Here is a 12,357-nt window from a genome sequence, read left to right as displayed (position 1 = left end):
CGCAGCCAAGGCCGGTCTGACCTGACTGCAGAGCCCCGGGCTGTGCCTGTTGACTCAGACAGTTCTGCTAAGGGGACCTGCCCGCTGCAAAGGAACAGGGAAACGGCATCGGGAGCGAGAGGCCCCAGGTTCCAGCCCTGGCTACCACCAGCCGCCAGCGCCCAGCAGGCTCTGGTCAGAAGCAAGGAAGACAGTGGTGACGGCCACACGGTGGCTCTGAAATATCTGTCTGAGAGGTCGTGTCTCCCAGCCTGGGCCCGACGCCATGGGTCTGAACCTGCCTGTGCCCCACTCCACCTCACCCAGGAATCCTGCTGGCAGAGGCCCAGCCACCTGACACCGACACTTAGGGGGGAAGACAGAGAAAGTCTCTGCGGGGTGCTGGGCTGCACCCACGAGTCGCTGGACACGACACGAGGAGCCTCCCGGCCCTCAAGGAGCCCAGAGCTGAGCTCCACCCAGGACCGGATAGCGGAGAGCCAGGGCGAGCTGACAAACGACACGCACCCAGCGCAGGTGCGCACTTCTAAATAAGAGGCTGGGAAACGACACGCATGGCTGAAGGGACACGTTACCAAGCACAGGGACCCGGGTTCAAGGTCCGGCTACCCGACTGCAGGAGGGAAGCTTCGCAAGTGTGGAACAGGGCTGCAGGTGTCTCTGTCTCCCTCTCTCCCTCTCTCCCTCTCTCCCTCCTATTCACCTCTGTTTCTTTCTGGCCTATCAAATACAAAAATAATAATCAACAATTTTAAAATAACATACTAAATATCCGAAAACCACGGTGTGCAAGCAGAAGAGCTGGTTACCAATGTTCACAGGAAAAGGCCAGGAGGTCATGCGCATCAGACCAGCCAAGTGAAGGCAGAGATCCAGACTGGCCTGCAGAGGGCGCCGAGCCTGACACCGGAACTGTCAGAGCAGTGGAGGAAGCTTGCTCTGGGGGGTCGCCCACCCCGAGCCCCAGTGGAAGCGGGGGAGGGAGGCTGACAATCCGACGGACCGTCCATCCGTCCATCCGTCCACGCAGTTTCCTCTGCATCAGTGGCACCATGCCTCAGGTCAAGGAGCGAGGACGTCTGTGATGTGTGACCGCTCTGAAGCCAACGGCATTGCTAAAGATTCCACTAGTCCACTTCCGGTTGCCTCACTGATGTTGCTGATAACACTATTAACCAGGTTTCTTTTTTCAGTTCTTCAGATGCATTTTATGAGACAGAAAGAAACTTAGAGGGAAGTGGGAGTTGTGGGGAGAGGGAGGGAGGGAGGGAGAGAGAGAGAACTGCAACACTGCTTCATTGCTCTTGAAGCTTCCCCTCCTACAGGTGGAGACTGGGGGCTTGAACTCAGGTCCTTGAGCACTCTACTGGGTACGCCACCATCTGGCCCCCAATGGGTTCCTTGAAAAGCCATATACAGAGTTCTCTGTAAGTGTTTAAACCATATACACTTCACCATTCATCAAATCATAAACGAGCCCCAAAGGGCATGGGTCGCACTGACAGCCATAGGGCCCTCGCTTGGAATAAATAGGGGCCAGCCCTTCGATGCTATGATTCTCACACAGCCCTCAAAACATCTGGCACGACAAGGCATCATTGGTGGGTCAGAAATGGGGGCCGGTACTGAATCCCCGGGTTTACTGCCAGTAGTATCAGGGCTTAGCAACGAAGCAGTAAGTGGATCGTGAAATGATGAAAGAGTTCAACGACAGTTCACCGATCTGGCTGCTTGCCGAATGATTCCAGAAGTGACCGACTTCCAGCTCCCAGTGCGGCGAGGGAGACACAGGGAGATGGCCCCCGGCCTAGCCCGCACAACCGGAAGGGTAGCACCTCTCCTTACACTTGTAAGAGAAGCCGCGCGGCAGCCCTTGACCCCCCCCCCCCCCAGTCAAAATGCCACTCAGGCAAGAGAGCGTCTCACCCTCGTGGAGCCACAGCTTCCAGAAGGGACCGCGGCCGGGAGAGGGGCCCAGGGAGCCCCACACAGAAGCAGGGGCTTAACCAACGTCTGACAGAGCCAATAACTAACAAAAGTGTCCTGTGTTTGAGGGGTGTGGGGGTGGTGGTTTTGAGACACATCAGAACTTCATCTACTTCTCAGCTAGGCCTGCTGTCAGCTGGACTACGAGGCCAGACCTGAAGCAGCAGGGCTTGGCCACGTCTAGACAAAGGTGAACACCCAACTCCAGCTCCCGGGGGCCGCCCCATCCACCTACCAGGAGGAAGAATGGAGAGTCGTGGGAGTTGGCAGTCCAGACTGAGACTGAGTCACAGGACTGCAGACAGCCTCCCCTCCCAGACACCTTCATGTGGTGCTGCTGCAAGACTGCTCACGGCAGTGCCTTTCGTGAAACACGGAGAAACAGCAGAGTTACAAAACACTGCTGCGTGTCCCAGGGGTTCCCTGCCGTAGAGCACGGGGCGGTGGCAGGGGCCATAGCACTGCACTAGCCAGGGACGCCCCAGTTCCAGCCACAGGTGTCTGAAAGCAGACTGGGATAGTAATGGGCAACGGCGGGCGACTCATTACAGGTAGCCATGGCGCAGGGAGGCGCCCTGAAACAGAGGCTTACCCAACAAAAGCGTCCAGCTGAAAAGCAAAGGAGAGAGGGAGAGGGGGAGGGGGAGGAGAGGGGGGAAGGGAAGGGAGGGGAGGGGGAGGAAAATGGAGAAGGATTGGGAGAGGAAGAGGGAGAGGGAAAGAAACAGAAAGGGAAAGAAAGAAAGAAAGGAAGAAAGGGAGAGAGAAAGAAAGAAAGAAAGAAAGAAAGAAAGAAAGAAAGAAAGAAAGGGAGAGAGAAAGATGGGATCTCCCAAGAACTGTTGGACAGCAGGAAAATGCATAATGTGCATAATGGGGGCAGCAGAAGGGGGAAAGGAACAGAAAACTATGCTGAGGGAGCCATGGTGAGAATTCCCCCAGCGGTGTGCAGCATCAGAAAGCCCAGAACAGCAAACAAGATCAATGGGTGTGTATGTGTGTGTGTGTGTGTGTGTGTGTGTGTGTGTGTGTGTGTGTGTGTGTGTGTCTGCCCAGAAGTGTGTCACAGATCAAAGCTCTCCAGAGATGAAATGGTGCCTTACACTGGTGCAACCTGGAGCATTCCTACTCGTGACCACAGATGCGAGCTCAGACCTGCAGGGATGCAGAGTCACACAGGCTCCTGTGCTGAATATGGGCCCCAGATCAGATCAAGAGGGTCTTCAGTTGGCAATGTTTGTATACTTTTCCCATATTTGGGGGCTGCTGTCTTCCCTGACCCAGCTATCTAGTCCTTTTTCCAGCTGTGGTGTCACCTCCCCAGACAATGGTGGGGGACCACCTGCAGGTCAGATGTCAGGCTCAGGCAATAACTAGTGAAGCTATGAGCCCCTTGGAATAGACCTAAAATAGACCTACTAGCTTTTTCCAAAATGGAGACCCCAAATCTTCATCCACAATATTCCAGCCTTTAGGTTCATGATTAGCCAACAATTTGTTTGGCTCTATATGCTAACGCTTTTTCAGCCACCAGGTTCCAGATGCTACCATGATGCCAACAGGATTTCCCAGGGTAGACACCCCACCAATGTGTCCTGGAGCTCCGCTTCCCCAGAGCCCTGCCCCACTAGGGAAAGAGAGAGACAGGCTGGGAGTATGGATCCACCTGTCAACACCCATGTTCAGCGGGGAAGCAATTACAGAAGCCAGACCTTCCACCCTCTGCATCCCACAGTGACCCTGGGTCCATACTCCCAGAGGGATAGAGAATAGGAAAGCTATCAGGGGAGGGGATGGGATATGGCATTCTAGTGGACTGTACCCCTCTTATCCTATTGTCTTGTTGGTGATTCCACTTTATAAATAAAAAATTATAAAAAAAAATTTTTTAAAGAAAGAAATAGTGCTTTACCTACAGAGACACAAATACCAGAGTTCTATCTCCTCAGAAACATGTAAGCAGGGGCTGAGTGTTGGTGCACCTGGTTGAGCACACATGTTACAATGTGAAAGGACCCAGGTTCGAGTCCCTGGTCCCCACCTGCAAGGGGAAAGCTTCGCGAGTGGTGAAGCAGTGCTGCAAGTGTCTCTCGGTCTCTCATCCTCTCTATCTCCCCCTTCCCTCTCAATGTCTGTCTCTATTCAATACATAAATAAAAATATTTTTAAAGAAAAGAAAGAAATGTGTAGGGAGTCGGACAGTAATGCAGCGGGTTAAGCGCACGAAGCGCAAGAACCGGAGTAAGGATCCCGGTTCGAGCCCCCGGCTCCCCACCTGCAGGGGAGTCGCTTCACAGGCGGTGAAGCAGGTCTGCAGGTGTCTGTCTTTCTCTCCCCCTCTCTGTCTCCCCCTCCTCTCTCCATTTCTCTCTGTCCTATCCAACAACGATGACATCAATAACAACAACAATAAAAAAAAAGACAAGGGCAACAAAAGGGAAAAATAAATAAATATAAAAAATAAATTAACTTAAAAAAATAAATGTGCAAGCATGGGAGGATGGGGCAAAATATTTAGACTGTTTAGTTAAAAATATAAAATAAAATAAGGGGCCAGGTGGTAGCTCAGTGGGTTGAGCGCAGGTGGCACAAAGTGCAAGGACCAGCATAAAGATCCCAGTTCAAGTCCCCGGCTCTCCACCTGCAGGGGAGTTGCTTCACAAGAGGTGAAGTAGGTCTGTAGATGTCTATCTTTCTCTCCCCCTCTCTCTCCATTTCTCTCTGTCCTAGCCAACAATGACAGCATCAATAGCAACAATAATAACAACAATGATAAACAACAAGGGAAACAAAAGGGGGGGGAAATGGCCTCCAGGAGCAGTGGATTCATAGTGCAGGTACCAAGCCCCAGCTTTTTATTTATTTTTATTTATTTATTTTATTTATTTTTATTTATTGCCTTAAAGGCAGTAAATAAATAAAAACTAAATAAAACTAATGAAGAATTATACCTGAGGGGTTACCCTTTGAAAATGAAATAATTTTTCCAGCCCAACAAAACTTGGGGATATTTTTGCCAGAACCTAACTTGTACGGAAGGTTAAAACAAGAAATGTCAACAGGGCCTGCCAGACAGTGTGCTGCTCTGCCATGGCACAACCCGGGTTCGAGCCCAGCCCCCACCACGCCAGAGGAAGCCTTGGTGCTGTGGCCTCTTTCTTTCTGTCCCTCTGTCTCTGTGACATTATCTATTTGAAAAAGTCAGCTCCAAGTGATGAGGTCCCAGTAACAACAGGAAGCAAAAACAAGCAAATAGAATGTTGGGGCCCAGGCACCAGCTCATCCGATAGGCTTCTCACTTCACTGTGTGAAGCCCCAGGTTCAAGCCCCGGCACCACAGGTAGGTCTGTGATGTGCTCTCCTTCTCTCTCTATCCCACATGCACGCTCTCGTTTAATTAAAACTGATGAGGGAGTTCACTGGGAATAGTGGAGTCACCAAGGTTCAAAGGCCTGGAAAAGAGAGAGAGTGGTCCGGGAGGTGGCGCAGTGGATAAAGCATCAGACTCTCAAGCATAAGGTCCTGAGTTCAATCTCCGGCAGCACATGTACCAGAGTGATGTCTGGTTCTTTCTCTCTCTCCTCCTATCTTTCTCATAAATAAATAAATTAATGAGAGAGAAAGAGAGAGAGAGAGAGAGAGAGAGGAAGGAAGAAAGGAGGGAGGGAGGGGAGCTAAACATTCTTTAGACAAAAGAAAGGCAACAACAATATACCAGGTAAGGAAGGGCTCTGAAGAAGGAGTAAGTCAGAGTAAAATAAAAACTGTTGCTTGACTCATTTATACTGATCTGACACAGTACTATCAGTGAAGCAAGACTCCATTATTGGAAAGTAGGACTGGGAGAAAGCAGAGTAGTTATGGAAAAAGATTTTCATGCCTGAGGCTCTGAAGTCTCGGGTTCAAACCCCAACATCACACCATAAGCCCAAGCTGAGCAGTGTTCTAGTGAAAGGAAGGCAGGTAGGAAGATTGGCTTTATTGTTTAATCTTTTGTTTATTGGAGAGAGAGAGAGAGAGAGAGAGAAACTGAGAGGGGGAGAGGGAGATGGAAAGGAAAGAGAGTGACACCTGTAGCCCTGTTACACTGCTTATGAAGCTTTTCTCCTGCAGGCAGGGGTTGGGGGCTTGAACCCGGGTCCCCTTCCACAGTGCAGTGTGTGTTCTACGAGGTGTACCCCTGCCTGGCCCCCAAAAGAAAAGTTCATTTGGATGAGGTGCGGGTGTACACTGCAGACTGCAGGGCACCAGCTAAGGAAGTTTCTCTTTGAAGAGGAAGGGAAACGTAGCTGATATGCTGAGAAGGAGAGAAAACAGAGCCCTGAGATACACTCAGTTAAACCGCAGCCGGCATCGACAGAGGAGACCGAAACAGAACCGCACCTCACCACTGAGACTGAAGACATACGCCAAATGGAAGACAGTCGTTACGGGGCCCATAACTGACGAGGAGCTGACACCAAGAGCTAGTAAAACTCAACAACGCAAAGACAAACTATCCCGTCGAATAACCGCCCCACGTGCGGCCAGCAGGCACACGGGACGCGCGCGCCTTGTCAGGGCATCGGGGAGAGTGCATCACCGGGACTCTACCAGCCGCTCCTAGGAGGAGGAAGACAGAGACGGCATATGCCCACCCCGGGGTGGGGAAAGGCAGCTTGCAGGCAGCCGCCATGGGACCCCGCTGCCGACCTGAGGGCAGGGAGCCCGGCAGACAGACCGGGAGGCGTCACCCGGAGAGACCTTAGCAGCCCTGCTCACAAGGGCCGCCTGTGGGGACAGCTCAGGGCCCAGGCAGAGGAGAGGGTAAGGAGGCCGCCGTCTGTCTGCACTGCAGGGCAAAGCAGGCACCTGCGAGAGAAGGCCAAGTCTTCTTGCCTTTTGCTTTGGTGGCGACGGAGTCAGGGATCAGGCTAAGCTGGGAAGAGGAACAGTGCCCGACAATGTTACCTGGATGCAGGGCATAAAAGAACAAAGTAGCAGGACAGAGCAAAGCGCACACTGAGACAAACGTGTAACAACTGATAAAGCAGTAAACAGCCCACACCGAGACAGCTAAAGCACAGACCCGGACACAGGAGGGAGGTGACCAGAGAGGGGCCTGAGGGGTCCGCGCAGTGTGGGTCCAGCGTGGAGCGCGCTGGGATGGACCTGAGGCAGAGAGGGAGATCCGGTGGCCCGTCAGGAAGAGGTGCAGGGCAGAGACGAGCAGACCCTGGAGGAGGGACCTCCGTCTAGACAAGCCCACCATGAGCACAGAGACTGTGAATGTGGTTCAAAAACCAAGATATCGCTGACTAGAACCACACACATCTGCAAGCTGGGGGCTGAAAAAGAGTTAAGATGGAGAGCAGAGCAAATTGTTGACTAACCGCGACTAATCATTCTTGCCTCAAGGCAAGAACGCTGTGGATGGAGATTTGGGGTCTCCATTAGAAAAAGCTAGTAGGTCTAGTTTAGATATATTCCAAGGGGCCCATGACCCAACCAGTTTTTGCCTGCGCCTGAAATCTAATATGCGGGTGACCTAAGCTATTGTCTGGGGGGATGGTGTCATAGTTGGAAAAAGGACCAGAAAGCTGGTTCAGGGAAGAGAGTAGCTCCCAAATATGGGGAAACTACAGAAATATTGTTAACTCTTTCTCAGTCACCAGATTCCAGATGCTACCATGATGCCAACTGGACTTCCCTGGGCAGACAACCTCACCCATGTGTCCTGGAACTCAGTCTCCCCAGATCCCTGCCCCACTAGGGACAGAGAGACTGGCTGGGGGTGTGGATCCACCTGTCAACACCCATGTCCAGTGGAGCAGCAACTACAGAAGCCAGAACTCCCACCTTCTGCTCCCACAATGACCCTGGGTCCACACTCCCAGAGGGATAAAGAACAGGAAAGCTGTCAGGGGAGGGAAGGGGATACAGAGTTCTGGTGGCAGGAATTGTGTACCCCTCTTATCCTATGGTCTTGTCAGTGTTTCCATTTTATAAATAAAAACTTAAAGAGAGAGAGGAAGAAAGGAAGGAAGGAAGGAAGGGAGGGAGGGAAGGAGGGAGGGAGGGAGGGAGGGAGGAAGGGAGGGAGGAAGGAAGAGAGAGAAAGAACCACAGCCATCAGCAGCTCAGGGAACAGCTGACTGACAGACTCGGGCTCTCATGTCTGAGGTTCCTGGCTCCAACCTTAGTCCCGTATGTAGACAAGGGTGTTTCTCACTGAAACTAACTCTCACGTGAAACTAACTCTCTCGGGAGTCGGCCGGCAGCGCAGCAGGGTAAGCGCAGGTGGCACAAAGCACAGGGATGCGTAATGGTCCCAGTTCGAGCCCCCGGCTCCCCACCTGCAGGGGAGTCGCTTCACAGGCGGTGAAGCAGGTCTGCAGGTGTCTGTCTTTCTCTCCCCCTCTCTGTCTTCCCCTCCTCTCTCCATTCCTCTCTGTCTTATCCAACAACAACATCAATAATAACAACAATAAATCAAGGGCAACAAAAGGGAGTAAATATTTTTAAAAAGAAACTAATTCTCTCCCTCTCATACATGTGTATGTATATATAGTAAATACAGTAAATCTTTTAAAAAATAGACACATTGAAATATAAAGACACATACAGAGGTCAGATGGTGGCGCACCTGGTAAAGCAGACGTTACAATGCACCAAGGATCCAGGTTCAAGCCCCCAGCCCCCCACCTGCAGAGGAAAAGCTACACAAGTGGTAAAGCAAGGCTCTCTCTCTCTCTCTCTCTCTCCCTCTCTCTCTCTCTCTCTCTCTCCCTCTCTATCTCCCCCTTCCTCTCAATTTCTGGCTGTTTCTTTCCAATAAATAAAATAAAATAATATACACATAAAAATTAGAACTAAATGACTGGGGTGAGGAGAAAACAGAATAGTTATGCAAGAAGATTTTCATGTCTGAGGCTCTGAGGTTCCAGGTTCAATCCCTGACATCACCATAAGCCAGACCTGAGCAGTGGTTTGGTAAAATAAAGTAACTAATCATAATAATCAAGTAAGATCAGAGCAGTACATAGCCTATAAGTACTGAGAAAAAGCAGGCAGGGGCAGCTGTGCTGGTTCAGATTCCCCAACCTTCCCACACGAGCACTGCACAGCAGCAGGGGTGTCCATTCCGCTGGGACACGGAACACCGTCAGCTTCTCTGTGCTTAACACGGAGCGTCACGTATCTGCAGCAAAAAGCAGTGTAAGGACGAGAACACACGTATGACTCCACAGCTACAGGGTGCTACAGCCCTCTACCAGGAGAGATGACCCAGCGGGCAGACAAGCAGGAGCGGCACGGCTGGGCCCTTCACCGCCAGTCAACAGGTGCCACGGCGCCCGATGGCAGGACACAGCCTCCTCCAGCTGGCCAGACAGAGATCAGGTCGGGAAAGAGACCGGAATTCAGCAGCAGAAGCATCACTGGGAAGCCTCGGCAGACCTGGAGGCTACACGGTCTGCTTCTAAGTTACACATGGGCCAAAGTGGGAACTTAAAGAGGAAACGTCAACGCTGTTAACTAAATACATGAAAATACAACGGGTGGAGACTTCTGGGATGCAGGAAAGCAGCACTCTGAGGGTCTAGACGTCTGCACCAGGAGGAGAATCAACCGAGCAGCCACGCCTCCACTTTATGCAGCTGGGGCGGGGGGCAAGTTTAGTCCGAAGCAGCAGAAGAGAAGCAGTAATAAGAATTAGACTAGAGGGAGGCGGGCGGCGGCGCAGCAGGTTAAGCGCAGGTGGTGCAGAGCGCAAGGACCGGCGTCAGGATCCTGGTTCGAGCCCCCGGCTCCCCATCTGCAAGGGAGTCGCTTCACAGGCAGTGAAGCAGGTCTGCAGGTGTCTGTCTTTCTCTCCCCCTCTCTGTCTTCCCCTCCTCTCTCCATTTCTCTCTGTCCTGTCCAACAACGACAATATCAGTAACAACACCAATAATAACTACAACAATAAAAACAACAAGGACAACAAAAGGGAATAAATTTTAAAAAAGAATTAGACTAGATAACAAAGAAAATAAAAATAGAAACATCAACTAGGCCAAAAGCTGGTTCTTTGAAAAGATCAACAAGGGGCCCGGGGAGATATGTTTTATGTGGTTTTATGTATTCATCATTACCTCCAAGCCTGAGGCTCAGAGGACACAGGTTCAAGTCTCAGGACCACCATAAGCCATTGTTGAGCTCTAAGGGGTGGGGGAAGGCGGAGGGCAGACAGCACAATGGTTCTGCAAACAGACTCTCATGCCTGATTCTCTGAAGTCCAGGCTCAAGCCCCCGCACCACCATAAGCCAGACCTGAACAGTGCTCTGGTTTAAAAAAAAAAGAAAAGACAGTGGGATGGGGGGTGGGGTGGGGGTGGGTTTAGCTGGCAGTGTGTGGGACTTGCGTGCTGGAGGCTCCGGCTTGTTCTGCAGGGGCCCAAGTGTGAGCAGAGTGCTCTGGCTTCTCTGTCTCTCCTGTGTCAGACTCGTGCTCTACCTCAGATGAGATGGTCTGTAAAATCAAGGTGAGCCGGGGGGCAGCTCAGGGCAGGGGCTTTCCTCTCTGTCTAAAGGAGCAGCACAACCCAGAGTAGAGCAATCACACGGGCTACACGAGCAGATGATAAACAGATAAACAAACCCGTAACAGACGTAAAGTCAAACTGCCAGTGGGACTTGCTGTCTGTAAACATGTACGTTACATATTCAGTCAAATAAACATTAGTCAAGTGCAGGCTTTCCCGTGTGTGGTTACCAGCATGTCACGAAAATGCACCGACAACAAAGAGAGAGAGAGAGAGAGAGAGAGAGAGAGTGTGTGTGTGTGTGTGTGTGTGTGTGTGTGTGTGTGTGTGTGTGTGTTGGCGAGACAGAAACAGTCAGCATGGGAGGGCTTGAACTGTCCACACAAGGGAATCAAGCACATCACACACACAATTAAAAGAAAAGAAAAAAGAAAGAAAGAAAAAGAAAAGAAAAAATCTGAACAGAAATCAATAGAAACACCTTAAATTTTTATCTCATAGGATTTTCCCATTAATGGGAACTAGAGGTCCTCACAGAGTAAGTGATGTCCTATCTTGGAGCAGAGAAAATTAAAAATGGGCTGAAAAATATTCCTGCCAGACACCAATGGGCTTCTTGAGACATCCTGAGACGCCATTACAAAGAACCCAGAGGTCAGCAGAAAGGTGGCCCCCACTAGCTAAACGATGACAAATTCAACAGTAAAAAGAAAACGTTAGTTACAATTAGTGAAATCATAATTAGCCTACTATATTGACTAAAGTTTGCAAAGCCCTGACTATATAGTGATCCTCCAACAACAAAAAATAAGAATTTCTCTTCTCAAGTAACATACTTCACTGAAGTTGATTTTACTTAGAAAGAAAATTACAGTAAGACTGGGAATAGCCACCACCTACCGCCTCCACCCCCAACCCCTGTCCCCAGGCCCCCAAAAGATAAGCTCTTCCTACCACAGAAAGTCACGCACTGATCCATGGGCCACTTGCCACTCTGGTGGTCTGTCAGAAGACCCTTGCTGCCACCACAGGAGGCCTCAGCAGACTGCTCGTTCTACAGGAACACCCTTAGGTCATTGAGCTGGTCGGCAGTATGCCGAGGCAAGACTTCATGGATTTATAGGAGCAGAGGCCGTCCCACAGGCCCTGAGCCTTGAGCCAGGCGGAGATGCATATGCCTCACAGCCAATCCAGTGCGCTTTTACACATTGAGACTCTCTCTCTCTCTCTCTCTCTCTCTCTCTCTCTGCCTGGGCTTATTTGTGGGTTGATAGTCTTTTTTTTCTTTTTTTTAAATTTTTTTATAGTTATTTATTTTCCCTGGGATGCATTGGATCGACCTTCTCATGGTGCATCCCGTGAGTACCCCATTCATTGGGAAAACTGACAATTCTTCCTAGCCAACTGAATCCACATGGATCCCAGTCACTTTCAAAGCCAGCAACAAGCAGCTCCTGACACCTTTCAATCTGACGCTGTTGACTGGCTACGGAAGAAGGGCAAACGCTAGAAGAAGATTTTCCCTTTTTGTTGCCCTTGTTTTTCGTTGTTGTTGTAGTCATTACTGATGTCTTCATTGTTGGCTAGGACAGAGAGAAATGGAGAGAGGAGGGGAAGACAGAGAGGGGGAGAGAAAGAAAGACACCTGCAGACCTGCTTCACCGCCTGTGAAGCAACTCCCCTGCAGGTGGGGAGCCGGGGGTTCGAACTGGGATCCTTATGCTGGTCCTTACACTTTGCGCCATGTGCGCTTAACCCGCTGCGCTACTGGCTGACTCCCAATAGTCTTAACAACTGTTTTTTATGTATGTCTTTACTATTCTCCCTTGCGCGTTGAGAGAGAAAGAGAGAGAGACAGAGAGGTGGG

Source organism: Erinaceus europaeus, unplaced genomic scaffold, assembly GCF_950295315.1.
Source record: "Erinaceus europaeus unplaced genomic scaffold, mEriEur2.1 scaffold_1061, whole genome shotgun sequence".
Taxonomy (NCBI): Eukaryota; Metazoa; Chordata; class Mammalia; order Eulipotyphla; family Erinaceidae; genus Erinaceus; species Erinaceus europaeus.
Note: the sequence above shows the minus strand (reverse complement) of the source record.